Below are 6,593 nucleotides of genomic sequence, written 5' to 3' on the forward strand. Positions count from 1 at the left end.
CTGGATATCTATAAATCCTACACTTCTGGGGCTTCCCTGGTGGCGCAGTGGTTGAGAGTCCGCCTGCGGATGTAGAGAACACGAGTTCGTACCCCGGTCTGGGAAGATCCCACGTGCCGCGGAGCGGCTGGGCCCGTGAGTCATGGCCGCTGAGCCTGCGCGTCTGGAGCCTGTGCTCCGCAACGGGAGAGGCCACAACAGTGAGAGGCCCGCGTACCGCAAAAAAAAAAATCCTACACTCCTAGCCGCTGTGCTACTTCAATAACATTAAATAAACTTACCAATTAATTTTGGAAAACAGGAAAATATGCTTGACTTTATTAACTTTATCAGATGGATTTTACAGTTTAATACAATTTTTTAGTAGTTTTGCGGAGACCAAGAGGCAGCATTCTCTTTGTCCACCAGAGGGCGCTGCCAGCACAATCCGCGAATTCACGATTCTCAGCATCTTTCGTGGTTTTAACACATTGGGTCTGTGCCATCATCTACTGATGATAGTAGCCAGCCTCACCCAGCTGTCCATCTTTGACAAAACTCAAAGGCGTTCAAAGCACAGACAAAGGAATTGTTACTTCCAAATAGTAAAACAGATGGGAGTTCTGCTCATTGTAGCGTCCTGTTGTGGCTTTTCTCAAGGAGAGGAAACCAGTGGAGAAGGGCAGAGTTGTCTGAGTCATCGTGATGATTCTGGGGTCCGGTGAGGGGGATCCCAGGACCAGAGCCCAAGTTGGACGCCTCACAGGCACACACCAGGCCGGTGTGATGTGATGCTGGCAGACCAGGGAGTGGTCTCTCTTCAGGAGGAAAATGTTGGGACACATTTGGAGCCAAGAGTGGGTCCTTTGACTAAGAACCCTGAGTTGCCAATTAATAAAATCAGCTCTTAATGCCTATGCAGTGACTCAGGTGGGGAAGAAGTTTCCTTGATAAGCCAAACAGTGAGGGATTTTTTAGGGCTGCCCTGCCATGTTGCACATAGTTGAAGAAGCCACAGATGAACTGTTCTGTTGGCTTTTTCCTCTCTGTGTGTGTGTACATGACAATATTGTCACCTGGCAGGTGGTCTATGAAAAAGCTGCTACACTGATATTAGAGGAGCATGAAAGCAGAAAATTTCAATACTACAAGCACACACACACATATACACATGGCACCTACCATGTACACACGCACACACACAAAAGAGGACAGCTCAACAGGGGCACTTTTTCTGATTTTTTTTTTTTTGGTACGCGGGCCTCTCACTGTTGTGGCCTCTCCCGTTGCGGAGCACAGGCTCCGGACGCGCAGGCTCAGCGGCCACGGCTCACGGGCCCAGCCACTCCGCAGCATGTGGGATCTTCCCGGACCGGGGCACGAACCCATGTCCCCTGCATCAGCAGGCGGATTCTCAACCACTGCGCCACCAGGGAAGCCCTCTGATTATTTTTTATGGCATTTACCATCACTTTATAGGTTTGGGAATATATTACCCAGAGAAAGTGAATACTAAGGCAGCTTGCAGGGACTTTAAAATCCTAGTGCAAACTTTCCAAAACTCTTGGGATTGGAAAGGAGCTGAAAAGACATGTTCTCCAACCACTTTTTGATGCTTGAATTGTCTCTGTGACAACACTCCCCAAAGGGACTCTGGCCTATGCTTGAATTTCTTCATGGTGGCTGTTACACCTGCCAAGGCATCCCCTTCCATGTTGGGTGCTCACCTTTCATTTCTATCCACTGGTCTCAGATTTTTAATGATCACTGCCAGTGTTTATTGAACACTGGGAGCTGGTTAGGTGTTCTTTTATTTTATCCCCTAAAGCATCTCTATGGGTGTATTAGATAACTCGGCTGCCATAACAAAGTGTCATAGCCTGGGTGACTTAAAAACAGAAATTTATCTTCTCGCAGTTCAGGAGGTTATAAGTCCAAGGTCAAGATCTGCCTAGTTCGGTTTCTGGTGAGAGTTCTCTTCCCGGCTTTTAGATGGCTGCCTTCTTGCTATGTCTTCGCATGGCCCTTTCTCAGCGTGTGTGCACAGGGAGAGAGTGTTCTCTGGTGTCTCTTCTTACAAGGATGCTAATTCAGTGGATCAGGGCCCCACCTTGATTACTTCTTTAGTGGCCCCATCTCCAAATACAGCCACACAGGAAGTTATGGCTTCAACATACGAATTTGGAGTACACAAACATTCAGTCCACAACAATGGGGTAAAAATCTTTATCCTTATTCTACAGAGAAGGAATCTGTAAGGAATTGTTTTGCTTTTTCATGCAATGAGTGTCGTGATTGGGATTGAAACCAGATCTACCTGACTCCAGAGCTGGGGCTCTTCCCACTGTGCCGCATGGCCTGATGTTCCTTATTCTTGGATAGAAGCCTGGTGCATCTTGGCCTTGAGACAGTGATGAGCCCTTGCCATTCACTGTCCAGCCCAATTCACCAGTGAAGGAGACTTGATAAGGGTTTGGGACCACGGCCCTATCTAGAAACAAAATATGCATTTTTCTGGAGTGGGATCAAAGCAGAGGCGCTGTGGCCAAGGTAATCAAGGACTCAGTATACTCACTTGAGGGCTGCCATAATAAAGCACACAGGTTGGTGTCTTACACAACAGATGTTTGTTTTCTTACAGTTCTGGAGACAAGAAATCCAAGGTCCAGGTGTCAAGGCTTCTCCCGACGACTCTCTCCTTGGCTTGTAGAGAGCTGTCTTCTCCCTGTGTCCTCACACAGTCTTCCCCCTGTATGTGTCTGTGTCCTAATCTCTTCTTATATGGACAACGGTCAGGTTGGATGAGGGCCCACCCTAACAACCTCATTTAACCTTAATTACCTCTTTAAAGGCCCCATCTACAAATAAAATCATATTCGGAGGTACTGGGGTTAGGACTTCAGCATATGAATTTTGAGAGGGGCACAATTCAGTCCCTAACATGCAGGGTGCTGTCCACTTATCCCCAGAGTCCTGTCCAGCAGAGGGTGCTAATGCTTGCCGTCCAGCTCACAGGATACGGCCGGCCAGATGGTCAACCTCCCTTGAAGAATGTTTCTAGAAACACAGCTTGTTTGTCCTGGGAGTACCCCAGTTCACTTGTTACCCCATCTCCTTCCAAATGGCGGGGAAAGAAAAAGAGAGACAACTTCTAATGTAATAAAACAGAGTTCTCTTTTTGAACTCTGGGGTTGTTTTCCTGTTCCCAGAAAACATTTTTTTCTCTGTTAGGTAGCATCTCTGTCAGTATTCTATTTGCTTTTCCTCCGAGCACTTGTCTTCTGCCCCCTCCCATCTGGCGATTACCAGTGAGTTACATAAATTGGTTTCCTTACCTATCATTACGCATAGGAGTCGCTCGCCCTGGTACCTAGGATACAGGCTGTCCTCTGGAAAGGGCACAGTTACGAAACCAAATCATACCAGGAATTTAGAAATATTTGGAGAAAGATACAGAAACACCCATGAGCTCAGCACATTGAGACAACTCTTTTCACCTTGCCTGTGGCTTGTGGTTTCTCAGTCTCATGCTTATATATTTTGTTCAATATCTGTGAGGATCCAGGCACGAAAGCATGAACTAAATTGTTTTCACGGAGAAAATTTAATACAGAGAATTGGCTAAACAGGAGTTGGAGAGTTGACAAAGCAAAAAGGGGAAACTGAGGCAACACAGAGACAGTAGTTGTAGGGAACAGCTACCACTCCTTAGGGGAGTGGGGCAGGGAAGGGAATGGGGTGAGATGATCAGAAAGCAGGATCATCTTGGAGGGGGGACGGTCTCTGGGGAGCTGGGACTCAGATCTCCGAGGCTCTGAGGTGGCACGGGAGGCTGGTTCTAGAAACTCAGAGAGAGGCTGGAAACGAAGCATCTGCTGCTTCCACCGCTGGTGCTGGAAGGAACAGACAGCACGCAGGAGGGAGTGTGGCCCTTTTCCTCCTACAGCCTTCTCATCTCCCGCTACTGCCCCCTGTTGGCAGAACCTAACAGGAAGCCTGCTGCGGCTAGAATTCCAGTCCTAGCCTCGCAGAGCACAGCACAGAAGTATGAATTTGGAGCTGAGAGATCAGAGCATAATATTAGAATTCACCTCTTTGGTCCTCAGCCTTCATATACACGGCTTTCTACACACATTCCCAACTGCTAAATGACAGTAGTAACAACTTTATGCTTCCACCCAATCAGGTGCGACTATATTTCACATAAATATATGAGGCTCTGACTCTCCCCTCAAAAGGAGAAAAGGAGACATAAAGCCTCAAAAGTAGCGCTCTCTAGGAGTCAGTCATGGCATTCATCTCTGGGTGATGTTTATTACTCCCCAAGTTCAGTTAAAGGCCCCCTGGAATATTCGGTCACCTAAGTGACAAACCAACAGTTAACCACTACCAACAATTCTTATATGAAATATAAAGGGGAAAGTCAGAGAGAAAGAAAAAGCATTCAATATATACCACACACACAAAGCACAAGAAAGGGAAAATGTGCATAAGCTCCTAGAGTATTTGTGTTTTCATTTGTTTATAAAGCTGCAGTTAATATTTAAACCTTTTTTCCCAAAGCTACAGACAAGCAAAGGGATAAAAGGCTAGAATAAACTCTGTTGTACTGGATTAGAATTGGGGACATCAGTAAGAACTCAGGTTCACTAAATATTTGTAAACAGACATATGGATACTAAAACGATTATGATGTGTGTATACACATGGGTTAGTATACATACACATCACTAGGGTTTGTCCACTGAGAGTGCCTAGAAGCAGTGAAACCCCAGTAGCAATGAGCACACCCAGTGCCCAGATCTTGATTTCTACATACTATTCTCCAATAAAAATAACCAGAATTCTTTGAAGGAATGGCTGATTTTAGATCTAAGTCAGGGAAAATATAAGATAAGCCTGGAGCATCTTGTAGTGCCAGAAAGTAAGGAAGTGATCAAAACCCCAAAAGATGAGGGTATGTCAAAGGGACATAGGAGCCAATCTGAAAGGGTTTCCTACGGCCAGAATGGAACAATTGGAGCTACAGAATATAAGGTAGTATTGAATTATAACCCAAAGTGTAATTGAGTCCATTTACACTGAAGGATCTGAATCCTCAGAGGTCGTGTCTTGGTTTAGTTGCCATAGTTTTCCATTAACTATTACTGTTGGGCAGGGAAATATGAAGAGACTCTTAGAGAATCCACTGGAGCCACTGGGTTCCAGAAATGTCCTCTTTTCTCTGCTGTGTAGAAGTGACCCACGTACTTGGAAGAACCCTAGCTGGTTCAGGAGTGCCCTTTTTGTTGTTGGTTCAGAGGCAGGAAGACCCCAACGTAGTCATAATGGGACCATTGTATTTGTCTCTGGGAGGAGAATGCCTTTCCTGAGAACCCATGTCTTCAAACCAGCAAAGCTTACAGTGGCAAGGATGGAAAACAAATTCTGCAAGGGTACTGTTGAGTGTGAGTAAAGAGAGTTACTCTCATTTTCACCCATAGATTCTGGGACTCAGGTATTCTGATTATGAGGGAAAAAAGCATCGTACATGAACTGCAGATTCAACATACATACTATTTCTTCTAAGGTTAGAAGCCCAGTTTTTCAGGATGTTGTCTTTTTTTTTTTTTTTTTTTTGCGGTACGTGGGCCTCTCACTGTCTCCCTCCTCCGTTGCGGAGCACAGGCTCCGGACGCACAGGCTCAGCGGCCATGGCTCACAGGCCCAGCAGCTCTGCGTCATGTGGGATCTTCCTGGACCGGGGCACGAACCCAGCCTTCACTGCAGTGACTCCCTATGCTTAGCATTCATACCAGCTACATACATCTCCATACCCCAGGCTTATTCTCAGAGATCCATCCATATACCTCTTTATCACCAGACCACTCTAATCACCAGTTTTCCAATCCTGTTCTCTCTACGTCCCTGACCACCTGTCAAACCATCAGCCCCTCCCCAGGAATCAGTGTAGACCTGTGTCTCTGGTTCCCTCCCCAAAGAGAACAACAGAGTTCTTACTGGAGTTCTTCCTGCTGCCTTTCAGGGGCACTCCTGATTGGGTTAGTAAGCAGTAGGCCATTTCCACTTCATGTCTTCTGCAGGACCATCTGAGACAAGGGTGGGGGCTTTTCTCTCCTCAGTCAGTGAGTCCTAAGCGACTCCCCGCGAGACTGTACACGTGGACTGAATGAGAAGACATGTCAGGGAGTCTGAGACACCTGCTCATGCAATTTACCTGTGCCTTCTGAAGGTGCTTGAGCCTGATTGTACCATTTCTACCTGGAAATGTGCATCTCTGATCTCGAGCATCCCTAACATTATGAGGCAGGGTATCAGGTAACACCGGTTTGTGATGGGACACTCAGGTCCCATGACCCTGTGATATCCCGTAGCTAAGTATTCAGTGCCTATCAGGCCCAGTAGAAAGCCAGGAGTCATTTCTCAAAAGGAGAATAATTGTCTGTGGATGAGGGCCAGGCTTTGCTCCTAAACCTTGAGGCTCTGCTCTGTGATTCCCCTACTGAAGCTTCTCAGAGACTTCACACTGCATTGTTAGTTTCCATAGAGACCTCACGCGTCATGGATATTCTGGGTCATAAGGCCCAAATGACAGAGCAGCTAGCTCTGGAGAC

The sequence above is a fragment of the Phocoena sinus genome, chromosome 6 (genome assembly GCF_008692025.1).
Source record: "Phocoena sinus isolate mPhoSin1 chromosome 6, mPhoSin1.pri, whole genome shotgun sequence".
In the NCBI taxonomy this organism is placed as follows: Eukaryota; Metazoa; Chordata; class Mammalia; order Artiodactyla; family Phocoenidae; genus Phocoena; species Phocoena sinus.